At 38.9% G+C, this 23,031-nt stretch overlaps 1 protein-coding gene across 8 annotated transcripts in view; it reads right to left on the bottom strand.

Annotated features, from left to right (window-relative positions):
• Positions 1 to 23,031, bottom strand: part of GLI1 (GLI family zinc finger 1) — a 142,549-nt gene that overhangs the window by 65,276 nt on the left and 54,242 nt on the right. The window lies entirely within an intron of this gene.

Genomic DNA, 23,031 nt, shown 5'->3' with positions numbered 1-23,031 from the left:
ATTAGATAGATATGGTGTTACAGAAATGGCTAGTTTAAACTACTATGTAAAACTAAAAAGATGTGGTTTGATTATCCTATTCTACTACACCAAAGGGTGTTGGAAGTCAATGCCTTTTCTTTCTCCTCCCCTTCTTTTCCACACTTTTCTCTTTCCCTTCCCTATTTCTCCTTCTTTTTGCTTTTGTATTTGTATTTGTATGTTATATCATAAATTAATAAAATTGCTATAAAGAAAACAACAACAACAATGTGACTCACTTAACAACTGCAGTGATTTGCTTAACAACCGCAGCAAAAAAAGGTCATAAAATTGGCATAACTTACTTAACAATCAACTTGCTTTGCAATGGAAATTCTGGTCCCAATTATAGTCCCAAATTGAGAACTACCGGTAAATGCGATAGAAAGTACATAGTACATATGCAATATATTATATTGCACCTCTTTCAAAGAAGAGTAGAGCAGATCACTTAATTTACACATGGCGGCTTACCCTAATGCTGTCCATATTGTCCATAAGATGTTTTCATAATAGGTATTATCATGTGTTCTCTAATTCCCAAAATTATTACTGATTGACTGAGTCGAGCCCATTTCAATAACTGCTCCAAAAAATTAATCCGCCGTAGCCAACTGTCTTAAGATTTGCAAAATGGGGTTGGAAGAGACAGGAAATGTAACAAGCTCTGAATGCATGTGGCAGCTTATACAAGATCAATTCAACATGCTACAGCCCACAACAAGAAAAATCCTATGATTTTTTTAAATTCCTCAGCTGGCTACAGGGCAGCAACCTTAAACAGGGCAGCAATGAATTTTGACCAAGTCAGCATATATTTTTCTCAAGGCTCTAATGTCAGGAGGATTCACGCCTACCAACTTTTTTTCCCTTCCGCCCACAGAACTGGCCAAAGGCTTTAGGTGGGGCAGGGTCGAGAGAGAGTTACTCTGGAGTACACCAACATTTAATTTGATTTATCACTCCCTGAACAAACTGAGGAGGCACAACTTCCTGCGTTTATTATATATAATTATGGCACAATGTGAAAATCCCACATCTGCACATGGATGAAGCATCTGGCACATGCCAATGAACTAACTCCATTCTGATAAATGCCGACTTCATCCCAATGTATTCCTGTTGGTCACTGTGTACTGAACCCATTTAGCTGGCTGAATACCGATTACTACTATGGTACACCGTTCAAAATCCTACCAAATGGGACCAAGAGGTATTTGAAAAACTAGAAAAAGGGAAGCTTTGTACACGTAGTCCTCGATTTATGACCCCAATTGAGCCCAACATTTCTGTTGTTAAGTGAGGCATTTGTTAAGTAGGTTTTGCCCCATTTTACGATCTCTCTTGCCAAGTTGTTAAGTAAACCACTGCACTTGATAAGTTAGTAACCCAGTTCTTAAATGAATCTGGCTTCCCCCATTGACTTTGCTTGTCAGAAGGTCGCAAAAGGTGATTCCATGACCTTGGGACACAGCAACGATCATAAATATGAACCAGTCGCCAAGTATCTGAATTTTGACCACATGTTCATGCAGATGCTAAGGTCATAACTGTGAAAAAGGATCATAAGTCACATTTTTCAGTGCCGTTGTAAACTGTGAACGGTCACTAAATGAACTGTTGTAAGTTGAGGACTACCTGTAGATGCAAGAAATCAATTCGTAAGAGACAGGAGACAAAACATATTAATGGAAAATATGTTTCTCTAAAATTCCTTAACTGGGTATGACAACTGCTCCTTGTTAGAAATTAGCTGATCCATTTTTCAAAAAAACTCAGCAAAAACAATCAATATATTTCTCCCTCCAAAGATGCTGTGTAAGTTATGAGCTATAATATGAAATTGTGCTATCTGTATGACAATATAGACAAAAGACAAAATAGCTACTTCTATATCCTTGTTAGCTTCCACTGGGAAACAAAATCAGGCCAAACTAGATCCGGTAGGACTTTTCTCATGTTCAGTGGAACAGAGTTTGAGGGAAAAAGGCACACTGTTAGATAATCTGAGCAAATTTTCCATAAGTTTATATAATACAATATGTAATTTGTGTTATTTTGCATAATTTATTCAACTAATGGGGAGAAACAAGGAACTACCCAAGGCACCAAAATACTGCAATCAACCACTGAAAGCTGTATACAACTATTGTTTTGGCTTCCAACATTTCAACTAGTGTTACCTATTTACTTCCAAATTGTAATATGCTTTAAATAAGGATTACACACTTGGTTTTGAAAGGGAAAGTTAACTTCTCCATTCACTGGCCCCTGGAAACCACAGCCCATGTAAAACTCTGCTTAGTACTCATACCACTAGGTCCCTATGTCTCTAGGACTGCTTTATCCATTATTAAAAATCAAGACATCCTAACACACTTAATGTATACACTCCCACATAGTATCCCCTTGGTCTTTTCATTTATAGTGGAGTTGATCTGAATGTCTCAGGAGACCATTTAGTGCTACATGACATTCTGGGAAAAGACCAATTGGGGAAAATTCTCTGGAGCACACAAAGGAACAAGGCAAAAGAGATGGACGTGGCTTCCGTTGACTTCTTAGCCAATTTGAATATGGAAAAGAGTTGAAGTCCGCGGTATAACACAAGGTTAAGAAGAGGTTTACTTTCCATCTACTCCTAGTCATCTTGCTCACCTTCATGCTGGCCTTTTGGTACCCTTTTATTTGCAAATCCATATCAAATTCATTATCTCAGCCTATCCTGCAAGGCAGGGTAGGGTTACAACATAATTTCTAATTGAACAGATGGGAAACTGAGATCCAGGTAAACCAAAATACCTGCCCAAGAAAGAATTGCTAAATGCATAAAGTTCAAAAGGAGAAATGAATCATCCATACCTCCTCCCTCCACCCCAGATCAAGACCAATCATGAGCTCTTCAAAATGAATTTTTCATTTGATTTGTTATGTTAAACCACCATACTTGCAGCATCTCCCAGGGCAGGATGAACTTTGGGCCACCCCTCACTTAACATATAAAGATACTTGGGAAGGTCTTGTGGACTCCAACCAAGAGATTCCATCTAAGTGTTCCATCTTCAACTACCTCAAATTCCTGGACCTTCTGAGAAACCCATACGAAATAGGGCATGACGCACCAGCCAATCCCTAGCAGATGGTTATCCAAACTTATATAAAGTTTTTAAAAGGGATGCTTCCTTTTTAATTAAAATGCCCATTAAAATAAAGATAAAATGTCCTTCAAACTGAGTTAATTTCTTAGTGACTTTATGAGACAGGCCCATACTGATTTCTTGGCAGTAAAATTGAAGTGATTTGCCAATGTCTTGTTCCAGAGGCTTTTTTTTTCTCTCCAACTTCCCAAATTTCAAAACCTTCCACCCCATTTCAAAGCCATCAAAGCTACGAGTTTTACAAACTGACTTCTTCTTGACATACTTCAACTGCCAGTTAGAGGGCTGTTTTACCTCAGTGAGAAAGGACTGGCCAGATTCACTCTAAGCCTGGCGTGTTCAATCTGCAGCCCATGGGATAGCTAGTAATGTGTCCAGTGGTGGGTTTCAAAATTTTTTATTACTGGTTCTGTGGGTGTGGCTTGGTGGGCGTGGCATGGCTTGGTGGGTGTGGCTTGGTGGGCGTGGCATGGGAAGGAACTGTCAAATCTCCATTCCCTCCCCAATCATGGGGAAAGTTACTGCAAAATCCCCATTTCCTCCCAATCAGCTGGGACTCAGGAGGCAGAGAAGACTCCTTATCTGAAACCCTGCTTCTAGCCAGTATTGACAAGACCAGGCCAAACAAGCCAGTGGAGGGAATAAGGTAGTTTCCTATAATGCATTAGGAGTTCCTACCAAGCCTCCATGGGAAATCCTTGAGAAAGCATTATTTCCTTCAAGAGGAACACTTCATACTTTGTAACCGAGAACTAATGTGTGAGTTTGCTTTTTGTCTTCTTTTTTTTTTTTATTTCTCTTTTTGTGTGGTAGCTTTAAAATAGTAAGTTGTAGGATAGGGACTGTCTTATAACTCATTTTGGTAATTCATCTTAAGAAACTTTTTTGTTAAAGGACATAATAAAATGCTTTAAGTGAATAAATAATCACTGCTAATCAACTGCACTAGGTTGGGTGACAAATATTGTGTTCATGCTATTCATAATTTTATTTTGCAACATTATTTAACATGAAAAAACCCTTCCCAACTTTTAAAACCTATCTTTGTATGGAAAATGCTTTACCCCTTTGCTGGTTTAAATTTGCACTTTTCTGTTTCCTCTTCATCTTGATTTATATGACGATTGCACAATAATATTCTAACAAAATGTATCCATACACATTTATAATGGTGTTCTAAGTTTTGTGATTTCTTTTTCAATCTCTTCTCCTTCTTGATCTGTAACACAGTCAAGCACCACAGCACACCAAGTACACATCCCTATGTCCCACTAAACACAGCAAGATGTCCATTACAGTAACTGTTTTCAGAGGGCAGGTCCTCATTAGGCAGCCTTAGTCTTATCTATAATCTTTTTCCAGACTAACATGAGCATTCTGAGGTAGGTCCAGTCAAAGAACAAGCATGGCCGGGGTACCGGAAATGCTCTTTATTGTGGTAAAATAGAATAACAACAGGGGGCATGATGGCTCAGTGGTTCAGTCGCTGAGCTGAACTTGTCAGCTGGAAAGCTGACAGCCTGGGTTCAAGATGCCGTGCGATGGTGTGTTACTCCCGTTACTCATCCGAGCTCCTGCCAATCTAGCAGTTTGAAAGCATGCAAACGTGAGTAGATAAATAGGTACCACTTCAATGGGAAAGGTTACCGTGTTCCGTACTTTCATGCTGGGCACATGATGACGGAAACATCTATCAGCCAATGCAGGTTCCCTCAGCTGAGAATTGAGATGAGCACCCGCCCCCTTGAGTCGGTCACGATTGAACAGGGGAAACCTTTAAACCTTAGAATTACAAAATCTTGAAAGTCTGCCCAAGTTTCTCTTTGTCCCATTTTATACTAAATGGAATCAAGACAGGGTCATTTCGAGCTTCCTTCTCACCTTTTCCTTTCAATGGCTCTCTCATATCGTATCTTCTCTCTAACTTCCACAAGATCAATTCTACATTCTGTTACCTAGGCGCAGTTGAAGGTGGCTAAAGCCTCCATCCCAGACATCCATTCACACTTACCCAAGTCCACTTACGTACTTTAAGAAGAGTGAATGAAGGTACTTAATCCTTCATACTTGCAGCTGACATTGGATGGGAGAGAAAGCAAAAGCTAGGGGATTCCACCAACTGCTGCCCTTAAATTATCATGCAATAAAACTGTATGGACAGGACCCCTTGCAAACCTCATTACTGTGGCAGATTATTGCTCAACCACCAGGGCAGTGCAAATTATGCTGGCTGTTTTTTTCTGCTGCTTAAGGACTGGAAGAATACACATTAATGCCTTTGTGAGGAAGAACCCCAAATTGACATTTTTAGCAAGCTGTCTGTTCAAACCCTTGATACTTTTTATTTTTTCTGAGTAGTATCACACACAATTTAGGACACTTGCCCTAAATCTAGTATGTGGGCAAAACTGCCATGTTATGAATAGTCTCATTCAATACATATGGATGCCAAAGTTTGAAGGGGGATAATATGCCTCAGTTCATTAGAGTCCCATTAGAATTAGGGCTTAATTCCTTAAACACAATATTATTATTATTATTATTATTATTATTATTATTATTATTATTATTATTATTAAATCTTTAGTGAGATTCACAGCCTTTGAGGCTGGTTAATAGCTCAGCAGCTCGAGTCCTAACCAAGGACCTAGGAACAGTTAAGGTATTGTCGGAGGATGTAAGCTGTTCCGAGTAAGGTGGTTTTTTGTAGAGTCAAAATGTTCAAGTCCGGCAAATTTAGAATTTCTAAATAGCGGGGTAGCCCTTTGGGTATTGCTCCAAGGGCTCCAATTACAATCGGGACAACACACGATTTCTTTTTCCACAGTCGCTCAACTTCAATTTGCAAATCCCGGTACTTTGTGATTTTTTCTTGCTGCTTATCTTCAATCCGTGCATCACCAGGTATTGCAATGTCAATGAACCATATTATTATTATTATTATTATTATTATTATTATTATTATTATTATTATTTTATTCTGCCTTTATTATTTTTATAAATAACTCAAGATGGTGAACATACCTAATGCTCTTTCCTCCCCCTATTTTCCCATAACAACAACAACCCTGTGAGGTGGGTTAGGCTGACAAAGAATTACCAAATTCACCCAGCCAGCTTTCATGCCTAGAACTCACAATCTCCTGGTTTCTAGCCTGGTGCCTTAACCACCAAATCAGACTGGTTCATATAATTCATTTCCAGCTATCTAGGGGACTTCAGCAGAAATAAAAGGCTCCCCCATTCATAACTGAGAACATTTTATGATACCCTGCTTCATGTTTCCCTGTCAACTGAAATCATTGATGTTGTTTTGCAGTCATCATACCCCATCTTTTATATATCCTTTTCTGGGAGATCTGTCTACTGCCACTTTAATAAAGTAAGGTATCCTGTGAGACAAACTCTGTTTCTGCTGACCTCATAGACCTCATTCAAGTCTTCTTGGCCACATCATGGAAGTGGTTTACCACTGCTTTCTTTGGAGTTATTTTTCAACTTGCTAGTCTACCCTATAGTCTTGGTATTTCGTGATGGTCTCCCATCCAGGTGCCATCTTGCTTAGCTTTTCAAGATCAGCCAAAGTCGACTCAGAACTGCCGTTTCGCTGGGCTTATTGCCTTTTAGCATCAGATCAAAACATGTCCAATTCCCCCAAGCTTTCCATGATAAGATTTAATTATGATTTTCATACTGAATCCTTAACTTCCTGGAATAATCTCCTAATTTGAGGAGTTGTATGTTATTTCATGATTTTATTTATAAGCCACCACTTAGGAAGCAAAATTATATCTGGTGCTGAAAGTGTCACTTGCATGACTATGAGAAAAATCTAAAAATGGCTGCTGTAAGGGAGAATAGTCTATGGTTTACAGGGAGACATGATTGATGCCATCTTTCTCTGGCACATTCTCTCCCCCTGTACAGCTTGATCTTTGGCACAGGAAGGAGGTTTTTACTGGAGACACTGGGACATATTTTTCTGAGATAAAGAGATCTGGGGGAGAGGAGGATGGTGTAGGAAGAAAAGGTTACTGTCCCCTCCTGTACATTTCTTCCCAATCTTGATGTCTCCTTAGAGACTTAAAAAGGATGCAGACTTTAATGGCTTCTAATACCATGTTTGTTTTGCTCTGAAAGACATGGCTGAAGATTGTTCACATCAGTTGAATATATGCCACTGCTATCTTTTCTGCAGATAATCCTGACTACGTTGCCATTATCAATCCTAATTTATACCTTCCTCTTGTTTGTGTGTGGATACAAGATGGGCGTGAAAATGTCCTATCTTCCAACATGCATTGTCTGAATTGTCAGAGCCACCAATGTCTTCTTTCTCTATTCTTATTGTCCTCTACAGAGAATCTTACAATGACAAATCAAAGCAACGGGGGTAGGGAGAGGGAGAGGGAGAGGGAGAGGGTGGGAGCAAAGTCACTAAATCAGCTTCCATGACTTCAGATGGAGTAAAACCTAAGTGTCCATGATACTAAACCAACACTTCAACTTCTATGCCACAATGGCACATGTTGGCACTTTCTGTAAGGTTGGGCAGGCATCTGCTGGAGAGGCTTTCCATTTCAATTGCAGTCATGGAGCAGGGAAATGGGCTAGATTAGTGCAAACCCTGCTCCATTCCTCACTCCCCCCCCCCAAATCCTGTTTATTTCTTTTTTAAGAATATCAATTCAACTTTAAAGCCGCATGTTTCCTTCACTGTTTCAAGAAAAACTGTGTGGATTGGCCCCAAATTCTTGACTCTCTGCAAGGCCCCCTTCAATAATAATAATAATAATAATAATAATAATAATAATAATAATAATAATAATAATAATAATAATAATAATTGCAAGACAATAGCTCAGACTGACTACAAACAACATCATAACACAGTCGCTCAGATGATCCACTGGAACTTGTGTCACAACTACCATCTGCCTGTAGCAAAGAACTGGTGGGATCATAAGCCTGAAAAAGTGGTCGAAAATGAGTAAGCAAAACTACTGTGGGACTTCCGAATACAGACTGACAAAAGTTTTGGAACACAATACCCCGGATATCACGATTATGGAGAAGAAAAAAGTGTGGATCGTCGACATTGCCATACCTGGTGACAGCAGAATCAATGAAAAAACAACTTGAAAAAGTCATCAGATATCAGGACTTGAGAATCGAATTGCAGAGACTCTGGCATAAACCAGTGCAGGTGGTTCCAGTGGTACTCGGCACACTGGGTGTTGTGCCTAAAGACTTAGGCAAGCATTTAAAAACAATTGGCGCTGACAAGATCACTATTGGTTAGCTACAGAAGGCCACCTTACTGGGATCTGCTCGCATAATCCGTTGATATATCACACAGTCCTAAACGCTTGGGAAGTGTTCGACTAGTGATTTGGGATACGAAATCCACCATGGTCATCTCGTTTGCTGTGTATACTGTCATAATAATAATAATAATAATAATAATAATAATAATAATAATAATAATAGTAATAGTAATAATAGTAATAATAGTAATAATCAACCCTAAAATCCTAACCCTTAATACCAGCAAATTGGTAGCTGTCAAGTTGGTAGAAACAGGGAGAGGGCAACGCTCTTTGATCAGGCTTTGGCTTTACTTAATCTGGCATGGATATTGCTATGTGGGCCTCCAAAAGAAGAGGACAGTCAGACAAACATTTCCAACACCTTCCCCTCAACAGCATCCCTGTCCTGGATGAGGATTAGGCTTGATGCATTTGGGAAGAGACAGCATACCTGTGCTGTGATTGGCAGGATGCCAAGGCTTTCAAATTATTTAATTTTTTTTGAGTCAACACCTCTCCTTGAGCGTACGTATGCACACCCACACTCACAAAGCAGTCCCCCGTCCATCCGTCCGTCCCCCCCCCCCCCATTGCTTGGAGCAAGAGAAGAAGAGAACTGTATGGCGATTTCTGAACAACAACAATCGGGGCCTATCGCGTTTTGCATCAGGCATTCATGAAAATCACCTCCTGTGGATGTCAACGGCAGTTCCCTTCAAAGAGAGCAGCAGTGGTGTGTGTGTGTGTGTGTGTGTGTGTGTGTGTGTGTGTGTGTGTAAAACATGTGCAGGCGTAGGAGCCGAGCACAGCCAATGGGGAGGGAACGCCTGTTCCTGCTGAGAGTCACCCTCCTCCCCTCCCTCTGCACAGCCGCCTCTGGCCCACCCAAGTAGCAGCCGATGGGCATAAATTTGAGAACTGAGTACTAGGACTGGATAGAAGGGAACCTTCCCCTCGCTGCCTTCGTGCCTGCCAAAAAACTCAAACCGAAACACATTCCCTCCTGGTTCGCCTGCCAAGAAATCACGGTGCAGGGCCAGAAGCAGTGAGGCTGCTCCACATAAACACTACAAGGGGGTGGCAAAGCTACCGTCCCCCTTTGGCTCTCCATTGCCAAGGCAATGAAGAGCTTTAATGCTTTTCCTTTTTTTCTTTTTCCTGGATTGCTCCCCTGCACATCTGGCTCCCTAGAGAGAATCAAACTCATCCCCCACCCCATGCTTGTAAGTTTGGCTCCTGTAGGTCTTTGTTAAAGAAACACATGTGCGCTATATGTATATAGATATTCTGTCCAGCGAAGAGGTAGAGGAATTGGAAGCAAGAGAAGGCTCCCTAAGAACCAACGAGAAGCATTTTGAAGCACTGCAGCAAAGTCTACCTAACTTTCCCATTATGGAGTACAGGTTGTCCTCTATTTACAACAGTTCATTTTGTGACCGTTTGAAGTTTGTTTGAAGACTGTTTGAACCCACCCAATACATAAATAACCACTAAGGTAACAAGCACTTCTAATAATGAAGAATAACCCGTGGGTTCCGGCTTATCTCCCAAACCCGTTACAAAGGCATTGAAAAAAGTGACTTATGATCATTTTTCACACACAGGACGGTTGAAGCATCCCAGTGGTGGATCTCAAATTTTTTTACTACCAGTTCTGTGGGGGTGGCTTGGTGAGCGTGGCATGGCTTGGTGGGCGTGGCTTGGTGGGCATGGCAGGGGGAAGGATACTGTAAAAATCTCCATTCCCTCCTCAATCCAGGGGAAGGTTACTGCAAAATCCCCATTCCCTCCTGATTATCTGGGATTTGGGAGGCAGAGAATAAATGGGGGCGGGGCCTGTTGGAATTTTTACTACCAGTTCTCCGAACTACTCAAAATTTCCGCTAACGGTTCTCCAGAACTAGTCAGAATCTGCTGAAACCCACCTCTGAAGCATCCCCATGACTGACATTCGGATGCTTGATAACTGATTCATATTTAAGACAGTTGCAATGTCCTCGGGTCATGTGATCCTCTTTTGCGACCTTCTGACAAGCAAAAGTCAAGGGGGAAGCCAGATTCACTTAACAAATGTGTTACTAATTTAACAACTACAGTGATTCACTTAACAAATGTGACAAGAAAAGTTGTAAAAGGGAGCAAGGCTCACTAAACACATTTCCCTCTTCACAATATAAATTCTGGGCTCAATTGTGGTCGTGGGTTGAGGATACCTGTATCCTAACTAGAAATATTGCTAAATATTACATGGTTGGAGTATAGCATGGCTCAATGAGAGAAAATTGCCCTGTGGATCTAGGTCAGAGGTCTTCAAACTTGGCAGCTTTAAGACTTGTGGACTTAAACTCCCAGAATTCTCCAGCATAGCTGGCTGGAGAATTCTGGGAGTTGAAGTCCACAAGTCTTAAAGCTACCAAGTTCGAAGACCTCTGATCTAGGTGAAGAGACCCGCTTTAGAGGAATCACTTCTAACATCAGAAGAAAGTTAACCAGATGGAGAAATGTCTGTTTTAATGCTTAACATCTTCATTACAACTCCTAAATTAGGAATCATTAGAAGGAAGTGAACAAACGGTGATCACAATATCCAAGGTCTTTCTGCTCCCAAACTATAAGATACAAGGATTTACAAGTTAGCTGGCACATTGAAGTTGTGAATCACATGGCACAAATAATTTAATTCCAAAATTATAGTCTTCCACAGACCATGGTAAACTAAAGATGCCCTTGAGTTCAGCTTGACTCCAAATGACTGGGCACATCTACAGATAGTTCTCAACTTACAATAGATCATTTAGTGACCTCTCGAAGTTACAACGGCACTAAAAAAAGGGGACTTATGACCACTTTTCACCCTTGTGACCATTGCAGCATCCCCATGGTCATGTGATCAAAATTCAGAGATTTGCCAACTGACTCATATTTATGACGGTTGCAGTGTCCGAGGGGCGTGTGATCACCTTATGTGGACCTTCTGACAAGCAAAGTCAGTGGGGAAGCCAGATTCATTTAACAACTGAGTTACTAACTTATCAACTGCAGTGATTCACGTAATAATCGTCGTAAAATGGGGCAAAACTCACTTAACAAATGTCTCACTTAGCAACAGAAATTTTGGGCTCAATTATGGTCGTGAGTCGAGGATTACCTGTACATTATTTTCAAGGTAGCAATGTTGCCTTCATAATATCTTTTAGACTTCCAATTCAGCTTACAGTCTGGGTATTCTTAATATTCTTTCATCCAAATGCCAACCAGGTGCTAACGAAGGCTCCATTTTCTCCCGCCTCCCCTTGGCAAGGTGATAGGCAGTTCCACGGGCCAGTCAAGGAGGAAGAGTGCTTTCCAACACCACCTGCCATCTTCCCACAGGCAACATCAGTGGGAAAGCCAACAGGAAATTGGAAGTCACTTCTGCTCTCACTGCTTTTTTGCCTATCTCTGTGGTCATTTTGTTTCTCTGTTTAGGTAAAGAAGTACCTCTGAAAGGATAACCCAATGGTTATGCGTTGTTTACCAAAACCCACCCAATATATTTATTTATTTATTTATTTATTATATTTCTATATTGCCTTTCTCCCGTAGGACTCAAGGCGGTGTACAGTCAAGAAAAATATAGACACACAAACATCATAAAATTGCTAATTAAAATTATTACTTAGTTTGGTCAATTAAATAAAACCCAGAATTAGATCACATTTTTAAAAAAAATCATTCACATGTTCATATGTTTAGCCCCGCCTGTTGGAACATCAGGGTCTTGAGGGCACGGCGGAAAGCACGGAGATCAGGGATATTCCGTATCTCCGGGGGCAGTTCATTCCAAAGGGTTGGAGCCCTCACAGAGAAGGCCCTCCCCCTGGGAGTCGCCAGTCAACATAATTTGACTGACGGTACCCTGAGTAGTCCCTCCCTGTGAGAACGAACTGGTCGGTGGGAGGCTATTGGTGGCAAAAGACGGTCTCGTAGGTACCCAGGTCCTAAGCCATGGAGCGCTTTAAAGGTGATAAATAACATCTTGAATCGCACCCGGAAGACCACCGGGAGCCAATGCAGCTCGCGTAGGAGAGGTGTTACATGGGCGTAACGAGCTGCGCCCATAATCACCCGCGCAGCTACGTTCTGGACCAGTTGGAGCCTCCGGGTGCTTTTCAAGGGAAGCCCCATGTAGAGAGCATTACAGTAGTCCATAAATGACCACTAAGGTAAAAAGCACTTCGAATAATGAAGAATACCCCATGGGTTCCAGCTTACCTCCCAACCCCATTATTTGGAACACATCCAAGACTTTTTGGAAGGTCAACAAGGTTGGGGCCAATTGAATCTTGGAGATTATGGCTCCAAAGGGCAGATGCTGCAACAGAAAACACCCACTTTCTGGGTCCCACAAGATGACATTCATTAGTTGACAGGATCGGAAGCATGCCTCTGCTGCTGGATCTGATGAAAAGAGTAGTAATAATTGGGCAGATTTGGTCCTGCAAATAACCTGGCTCCATGCTATGAAGGACTTTATAGATGACCATCAGCATCTTAAATTGCACCTGGAAACATACTGGGAGTCAGTGCCGCTCATGGAGCAGAGGTATAATATGCATGCAGCCAGGCACATCCATAACTCCCCAAGCTACTGCATTGTGGACCTGCTGGAGGGTCAACCGCTTCTTTAAGAGCAGCCACAGATAAAGCACATTGCAGTGATGCACATGCCTCCCTTCCTTCAGTCATATCCAGAGGTATTCAGCAGGTTCTGACCAGTTCTGGAGAACCGGTAGCGGAAATTTTGAGTAGTTCGGAGACCCGGTAAATACCACCTCTGACTGGCCCCGTCCCCATCTATTCTCTGCCTCCTGAGTCCCAGCTGATAGGGAGGAAATGGGGATTTTGCAGTAACCTTCCCCTGGAGTGGGGTGGGAATGGAGATTTTACAGTATCCTTCCCCTGCCACGCCCACCAAGCCATGCCACGCCCACCAAGCCACGCCCACCAAGCCACGCCCACAAAACCGGTAGTAAAAAAATTTGAATCCCACCACTGGTAATATCCTCTATGAAATTGTAAGGGGACGCATACCCCATCTCAAAAATTTTTGCTAACACTATTGGGGGAGAGGAAGTGGATCTAAAAGATGGAATTTCCAATTATTTAGAACCCTGAGATTTTCATATAATACCCACAATTTAGGCATCTCCTGTGGAATACTAAGGGGGATGTACTTGATCTCACTCTTCAAATAGATAGGAACTGGTAAAAGCTTCCATCCAGATTTCATGCATTTCTTTGTTAATCTTTGACTTCTATTTGTGTTTTGATTATGTTGCCATTAGTCTATGTTTTATATTCTTTTTACAAATGCAAGATACTTTGATTATACAACTGATATCAGGGAGAGATATAAATGCCACCCTGTTACTATCTTGCTCACCATTTTCTAGGTGTTCCTACCTTCAGAATTTTAACAGTCAGAGACTGCAGAGAGGGTTTTCTGGTGGTGGCACCTATATATTCTGCCCCAGCAAACTTGCTTTGTCCTATCTGATAATTTTCTAGCACCAAGGTCACATATTTTTAACTACCCTGGCTTTTTACCCAAGATTAATCTTTAAATTCTGCTAAAAGGTTTCATGGCTCCTGCTCATTAAATTGATGTAACACTGCCTTTCAAATTGCATGTCAAATGGCATATTAATTTTTATTGTTTTGCTGACTCTTGTATGCAACTATGGAAAGTGGAAATACTATAAGACAGAGTACAAAGGGTTAAATACATACAAACACGTAGAGTGTAAGTTTGCCAAAGCTTTAATGTTTGTCTTGAAGCCATGCTTTATTGAACTGTCTCAAACTAATACTTTTATCTTTATAACTTCCTGCCTAATTTTGGGCTTTCATTTTAGTATATAACAGAAAAGAAATATGTGCTCTACATCCAAGATTTTTGAAATTGGTACTTTGAACTGGCTGCAGTACTGTATATTACTTATTGCCTAGGTTAAGTAATCTCAATTTATAGATCAAATTTTTTGGCAAGTAATTAAACATGCATTTTGAAATGAGAGATGGGGAAAAATGCATAGAATAGAATAGAATAGAATAGAATAGAATAGAATAGAATAGAATAGAATAGAATAGAATAGACGCTTTATTAGCCAAGTACCGTGTTTCCCCGAAAATAAGACCCTGTCTTATATTTTTTTGAACCCTGAAATAAGCGCTTGGCCTTATTGCCATGCGCTTAAAAGTCCGATTGGGCTTATTATCAGGGGGTGTCTTATTTTGAGGGAAACAGGGTATGATTGGAAACACAAGGAATTTGTCTCTGGTGTAGAAGTTCACAGCATGCATATAAACAGCAAGTGATGGGTCATAATCATAGGTACAATCGTTAATCATGTTACAATCAACGATAGATAAATCGTAAGAAGCCAAAATAGGAGAAGCTATTAGGAAAGATGACAAGATGGGAAGAGATGAGAAATGAGACAGTGCTGAGGGGGGGGGGGGACTATCTTTATGTCTGGTTGTTTTGGCATACAATATTCTATAGAGGCATCCTGAGAAGAGAAGTTGAAATAGATTATGTCCAGGATGTGAGGGGTCTGTAGATATTATTGTATATTTATGTATGTGTAGGGATCATAGTGTTATAGCTGGATTCCTAGGCTTGACAAAGAGCATCATAGAATTGCACGTAGCAAAACTGATCATGAAAAACATGGGTTCTTCAATTGTGCATTTAAGTCTGTGCAGACAAGCCCAGGACTTGGTACTGTGAGTGAGTTATGACATCTCTGTTCTAGAAGTCAACACATACAGCTTGATAATTAGATTGGGAAATAGTTTCGTAGATGGATAGATTGGCTGCAATGGATTTATTGTTTATTTAAAAGGCTCCCCCTATTCATGTTCGACTTTAATTTGGGAGAGACAGGAGACAGAAGTTGCCCATAGAGGAAAAGGAACATCAAGGAAATTTGGAAGACTGTGGCAGCGAAGCAAGAAGTTATGGAACAAGTTGATTCAAATATTCAACCAAAATGGATGCCTTTTAAACTCACCAATTGTAAACATGGATTGTAGAGAGCCATCTTCAGGAGGGAAAAAAATCATTATAGCACTGAACTTTTTAGAAACAACAAAATGGCGCAGGAACTGAAGGAAATGATGATAATGATGTACCTATCATTGAAAATGGAAATAAGGGAAATGACTACAATGTTGCATGGAAAATTGAAACTTGATGACCAAAAAAATGGATTTAGGATACATTCAAGCTGACAAAGAAACAACTAACGAGAAGCAAGGAAAAGAGACTGAAAATAAAGACAAAGAAAAGGAGATTGATTATGGAAAATTAAATGATTATTACATTGGGTTTAACAATGGAAAAAATGGAAAAAGGGGAAAGAAAAAAAAGAAAAGAGGATGGAATAGAAAGAATATAAAAAAACTTAAATGATTACACTGGGGTTATCAGTGAGAAAATAAGAAAAAGAGAAAAAGGATGGAAAATAATGGGAAAGATATAGCAAAATAGAAGAGTTTATGATTTTAAAAAACAAAATGATTACATTGGGATTAGGGAAAAGAGAGCAGGATTTTAAAATACAAAAAAGAAGAGTGGGTAAGAAAAAGAAAAAAGTAAAATATAAAGATAGAAAAGGAGAAAGAAATGGAAGGAGAATATGGGGTAAAGAAAATCAATACTAGGGAAAAGATGAAATTGTATTTTTAATGAAGTGATTTTAAAACTATATGGGTCTATGAATAATTGGAATATTTTTAATTAATGAAGGGGATTGTAATAAATGAAATATCCTTAATTATATATGTGGTATTTAATTAAATAAGAACAGAAAGCCGAAATAATATTGGATTATGAATTAATTAGATATATTTAACTGGTCTTTATAAAAATGTTATAAAAATGTTGAAGCCTATTATTTGGAACAGTTGACAAAGAAAAAATTATTTGAGAGTGGAACTAAAGAATTTAAGAAAATAATTGGGAATTGTATTATGTTATATGAATGTAAATGTAGAGGTATTGGAGTAAGATTGATACTTAATTGATTTTTTATTGAATATGTTTAATTGTTGAAATCTATTATTTGGAATAGTTGATAAAAGAATCATTGGTGATTGGAATAAGAGAATTGAAGGTGATAATTGGGGATGGTATTATGTTATATGAATTTAAATTTAGGGTTTCAAATTTTAAGGAGGGAAAAGAAAAAATGAACTATATTTGGATGAGAAGTTAAGATGAAGGGTAATATTGGTTTCTTAGAATCAGAGAGAATAAATGATGTGAGAAAATTTATATATAAAATTGTGTTAAAATTGTGTTAAAGATGAACAAAAATCTGTATAAATCTAAAACTAGGCCAATATTCTGTTCAGAAAAAGATGCATTTTATGTTTGTTTGTGTGTTTAAAAAAAAACTTTATTAAAAAAAAGGATATGTAGAGTGGGTGAGAGTGAGTGAGGGTTTCAGAGCAGGGTAGGGATGGAATCAGATGCTAGAGAAAGAAGGCAGCATATATGAGCATGAAATCTTGCTCAGGCAGGCCAGAGTAGATGAAAATGGGAACGTGTATAAAAAGGAGAGCAATGAAACAGCCAAGTAGCAAAGGCCAAACCAAACAACAAAACATCTTTAACAAACAAGCCATTTTCAAACTAGCTATGTTCAGCAACAATGTTCTTTTTGGAAAATGTCTTTTCCTACACAACTGTGCTCTACTTAGCCACATTGGTGTTTTTTTAAAAAAGAAGTTGATAGCTGTGCATCATCACATGGAGTTCAATGTCCTATCAACAATACACAGTTCTCCATATTAAACACCATTATATAGCCCATCCTGCAATTAATTGTTGGGCATGTCACTTGCTGAAACACCAAGACTAAGGATTCCTAGATTTACTTCCCAAAATAGGAGGTAGAATAACTTAAAGGAGTTTTCCTTAAAAGTTTGCTCGCATGTGATGCTTAAATTGAAATGGAGTCTCTTTATCCTGTTAACAACTTACAATGTTTACAATTAACCAAAAAAAGGAAAGTAAAAGTGAAATGACAATGGCAAAGCAAAACAAAATTCTGATTTACATAGAGGTTTTTTTGGGTTTGCATTACAAGGAAATTTAAATGAGGCACTTTTTTTAACCCCATATGCAAACAATCTTGATGTCAACAATGCAACATGCCTGAGATTGCTTGGAGTATAGTTACACTTTTAAAACTTAAGCATTACAAATTCATTTGCAAAGGTGTTTTTCTGGTGTAGAATTATGTCCATTTGATTTGACTTTAGTACTCATATCTGGCAATAAATTTCAAGCCAGACTTCTTTTTGATCATTCATGGTTTTGCAAATTCAAGACTATGGATGAGCCTCCCCCTCCGTCCCTCCCCCACCCAAAAAAAAAAACAAATACACAAGAGCAATTCTGAAATGCAATGAACTGCTTCTGCAGTAGCTAATTTTCTCAAAGAGATGGTGCTTGATAGCAAATTAATGCAATCCTTTTTTTCCCCTGGAGCAGAATTTAAATTGAGTTTATATAATATTTTTTGTTGTTGCTGCAAGATGGTCATATATGATTGCGCAATTAGCTACCACCTGGAAAAGGTCTGAAAACTTAAAGGAATTTGGCTATGGAAACCTATGATTCCCAGAGGTAACCTATGGTTACCTCTGAAAGCGCTCCTTATTTGTACTCACCATATCAAAACTATGGGGGGGTGGGGAACCAATATATAGGTTAATGCAATATACTTTTGGTCCTGTTTGAAGCACAAGACCTATTTGGAGACTAAAATGAAAAACTCTTAAGATTAAATCGTAGTAGGCATTTCTATAATAACCTTTCTGAGCTCTTTTGATATTGTGGCTAATTGCTCATTATTTGATTAATCCAGTTGATATTCTGCTCTTTAAGCCCCATATTTTCCCCACTGTTATTCATTTTTTAAAGGGTGATTTATAATCTATTGGAAACACAGGTTTCCAGTAAAAGCTCTATCAAATATTTCTGTGTTCTAAGAGCAATTCTTGAAATCATAATGTCTTGCAACCCATCTGTCTTAGGATATTAGTCTGTTCTCCACAGCTAGTAGTGCATGACAAAATTGATATTTAGAAGGTCCATAATACAAATAGTCCTTGACTTACAACTGTAATGGAATCTTCCCATTACAGTTGTGACGGTTGTAAAAGTCACATGACCAACCTGATTTTACAATCTTTTTTTGTGGCGGTTGTTAAGCAAACCAATGGTTTACAATGGTTTTGCCAAAAATTGGAAGGAAATGCCAGTTTTCTGCAAAATCGTAGTAAGAGAGCCAGTTTGGTCTAGTGACATCAAATTCGAAAGCAAGAAGCTGTGAGTTCTAATCCCGCCTTAGCCATGAAAGCCAGCTATGTGACTTTGGGCCAGTCACTCTCTCTCACCCCAATCCACCTCACAGGATTGTTGTTGTAGGGAAAACAGAAGGAGGAAGGTGTGTTAGATATGTTTGCTGCCTTGAGTTATTTGTATAAATAATAAAGGCAGAATACAAAATAATAATAAAATAAAATAAAATGTAGTCACATTACTGCAGGATGCTTCAAACAGCCATAAATTTGTCCTAGTTGCTAAGCACCCAAAGTTCAGTCATGTGGGGTTCAGGTTATAAGTAGTCTTAAGGTAGGACAACCAATTCCAGATTATAAATAGTCCTAAAATAGATCCACTGTACTTCAAATGGTCACTAAGCAACCAGTCGTAAATTGAAGACCTGTTTCCAGTTAATCTGTCACGAGGGCATGGACCTAGCACTACAGTTTTGGTGTTAAAGTTTTAGTCCTTAAACCCACTTACTCCTATACTTGAGCAGCTGATTCCCAAATGCAACCTGTATCTCTGCCAAGCCCCTATGGTGCCTGATGTTCTGGCCAATTTTTTTCTGTAGAAGAAGAGTGGCCCTAAGGCACGGGGCAAGTCTGTTTCTCAACTTTGCCAGTGTGACACACCCAGGGCATAGCCTTCCTGTAGGCAAAATGCCCAACTAAGCTAGGCGGCCAGCTGGTCTCCCCACATTATACAAATCCTACAACACCCTGTGGGAAGGATTAGGAGAACCCCCTATAACCCCAGCTTTATTCTCAATGCAGCCTTAGTTGAAAAAAAAAAAAATTCAAATGATCACAGTCACAATAAGTAAGTCAGAACTGCATATACATTGTGTTGTGGTGTTTGGCTGAAAATTCTATCCTTTTTAATGTCCATACAGAGATAAATTTCTTTAAATTCAATGTGATTCTCACTTTAGTGTGAAGATCAGTGGACCTCCAAGTACTGCTAAACCTCTAAAAACCTTAAGTAACAGTTCTAGGAGCTGCAAATCATTTGTTTCTAAAGGCTACAAGTTACTAATGCTCTGGTAGAGAACTGAAATTTAAAACAGCCATTTTATTTTGGAACCAGAGGAGTAATGACAAGCAGGTAAGTATCATGTATATACATCATTATCTGCCACCTATATTTCGGCACAGAGTGGGTTTGAAACTTAAGAATTATTGGAAGAGAATTCAGTAAATTAAGAATTCGGTCAACATTCAAAACTTTTTCCTTCATTATCCAAAACCGCTTTTCAGAAAGTCTTATTGAACTTTGAGAACCAGTTTTAAATCCCTTCCTTCAGTACATAACTATGAGGTCCCTGAATGAGTGGTTGTAATTCGAGGATTCCCTTATTATAAACTAATATCATTGAACAATCTTTTATGTCATTTCAACAAATTAGCATTGGGTAATTTCATTGATCTTTCTCTTAATAGGAATACATTGGTAGTTTTTTGAATACATTTTAGTACATTGGATAATCTTTAAATCCATCTAAATATCCCTGTTGTGATGGGCATTGGCCTTGTCTGTTGTTACCCAAAGAAAAACTACTTTGAATAATTTGCCCAAGTTTGGGAAGCTGTTCTAAAATATACAGTGCAATTGGAATGCATTGCTAAACAAACTCAAGACCAGATTAAAGGTGAGAATAAATGCATGCGTGTGAGGAGAATTCCAAGCACAGTGAGGGGATTTGCCGCTCTTCCTAGCAGTTGAAACCCCAAGTTATTTAACTGGAGAATTCCTTGTCTCCAAACTAGGAACATGACCTTGATTTTTGTTAATCTATGAAATGGAGTCCAGGGCATGTTATCTCCAGGTTATGGCTGCCCAAGCAAATCGGCATATGAGCACCATGGAAGTGCAAATCTGATAAATCTCAGAAACACACTTTCTCCAATAAATGATATTTGAGGGAAAAAAGGCTAATAATATCTCTTTGTGTGACCCTTGGGATTATTCTTATCCACTCAGGTGAAAAGTCTCAAATGCCATTTTTTTTAAAGGTCCCTTCTCACATTTCTTGGGAGAGGGAAGACACGGGAAGTGGAGAGCTCTGAGCGCATGTGTCGTTCCCAGCCCTTTCTGAGACTGAAACTGAATTCCACTCTCCATGTGTGAGCCAGGCTGGTCCCCCCTGTGACCTGAATGAGGGTTTTGTGTCCCCTCACTGTGACAGGAAAGAATCCCCTTTGCTCACCTCCGCTGTGTTGCCGACCCCTTGTGTCTGGCCCACCGCCCTCATTCATGCTCTGCTCCCCTGATGCTGCTAATCCCTCAGCCCAGACAGCTGCCTCAAAGCTCATTGTTTCAGGTTCATGGGCTCTGAAAAGACCAGGATTCCAGAAACCGGGGCAGGCTGCAGCACAGGATTCAAGGTGGTCTGGCGGAGGCTGTGGAAGATGGGAATAGTGATTCCTTTTCATCAAGGTGCCTCAGTCCCCATATTTTCAGATATTCCTCTCTACTGGATCTATACCCTCCAAACTTCCCACTCGTCATCATTTCGCAAATCTATAGTATGCATTTAATTACTACATTCTCACAATGGAGTGTACCTATCAAATGCATCATCTTTTCTACCTGGTTCTAAATTAGGGTGGAAGACTAAACATAAGAAAGAAGGCACTTTTAAGACAGCCAAATAAAAAAGAAATAACACTTTTTCTTCCTTTGAATGGCTCTATGCCTAGCCGTGAGTGTAGGAAAAAACAGAAGGTGGAATAGGAATTCATTAATTTGATAAATATTTATAGGACCAGCCAAATATATTTACCTGAAATGAAAGTTGTATGGGCCACAATTAAAAGTAAATTAAAACTGCAAATGTATCTCGGAATTAAAATTAGATTTTAAAACATAAATTTTATTAGATCTTGTAAATGTTTTAAAATGTAAAATGTAAATGTTTTAAATTGTAAAATGTTTTAATGTTTCCTTGTTAAAGAAAACAAATAGTCTGATTAAATCTGAATGCAGGCATGTTTAAGTATATCTATATAAATTGCTGAATTACCATGGATGGTGTGGGTTAGCGTTTGTTAAAATACAATTACTTTGGGGAGTTTTAACATTAATTAACTTCAGGCTATTAAATACGAATTTTGGTGGTAAAAAACAGCTTTCCTCTCAAAATAAACAGGCAGCCAAGGCTTAATAGCTATAGAATGCTTAAGTAAAAATTTAGAGAGAGATTTTTCTCTCCCTGACAATCAACAGAGAAACAGAGTTCATAGTCCAGAGCCTTATGGGAGAGAAGAATGTGAGACACAGTTGATGCCGGAAAAAGGGATCAAGCAAAGCCATTACAGATCGAATAACTACTAAAGATGCTAGTCAGCTGATGAAATACTTCACAGACTTTCTTAGAAATCACTCAACTACCTCCATATCAATTCTTTTTTTATGAGGTACAATGATAGTATTTTTCATGTTTCTTGCTGGATAGTAGGATAAATGAAAGAAACATGATTGCAAATATCAAACATCCACAATTACAATGGTTTAGACATCAATATAATTACATGGAAAATGGCTAGAATTCTAATGTTACTTAACATTAAATTTAGTTCTTTCAGACACACCTTTTTTTTTTCCAAAATGCAAACAAAGAATTCCCAAAATGCTAATGTCCACAGTGTCAGTTAATAGAAGTCAAGGACAAGCAAAATTTCAAGAACCAGAGTTACACTTGACAATTATGTAAGAATGCCCAGGCTCAGAGTGCTTGAGAAGTTAAAAATACAAATTTGGCAAACAGTGTTACAGGGAACGTTCAGTGAAGTAGAATCAACAAATACTTCAAATGTAGTCTTCAGAGACATATTAGGAATGTCAGACATTTGGAAAATTGAGAAATGATTTATGGTAGAAATGCAGGGGAAACAACAGAAATGTTGCAATGCCTTGGCAAACATATTACTCAGTTTATAAATAAAAACAATACATTAATTAATAAAAGCCGCTAGCATTCCAAAACATTTCTGCTCCATTAAAAAAAACCCTGTATTTATACATTAAAAAAATAATAATTAAGGACTAAAACACTGGAATTAGCTTAAATAGGCCCTCTCATTCACTGTTGGTTAAAATGGTTTTCCAAAATAACTTTCCTATATGATTTCAGGCTTAATGTGGCATTTTATTATGG

This window comes from Pantherophis guttatus, chromosome 2 (assembly GCF_059756535.1).
Source record: "Pantherophis guttatus breed Tessera chromosome 2, ASM5975653v1, whole genome shotgun sequence".
NCBI classification, from domain to species: domain Eukaryota; kingdom Metazoa; phylum Chordata; class Lepidosauria; order Squamata; family Colubridae; genus Pantherophis; species Pantherophis guttatus.
Note: the sequence above shows the minus strand (reverse complement) of the source record. Positions and strands in the feature narration are given on the sequence as shown.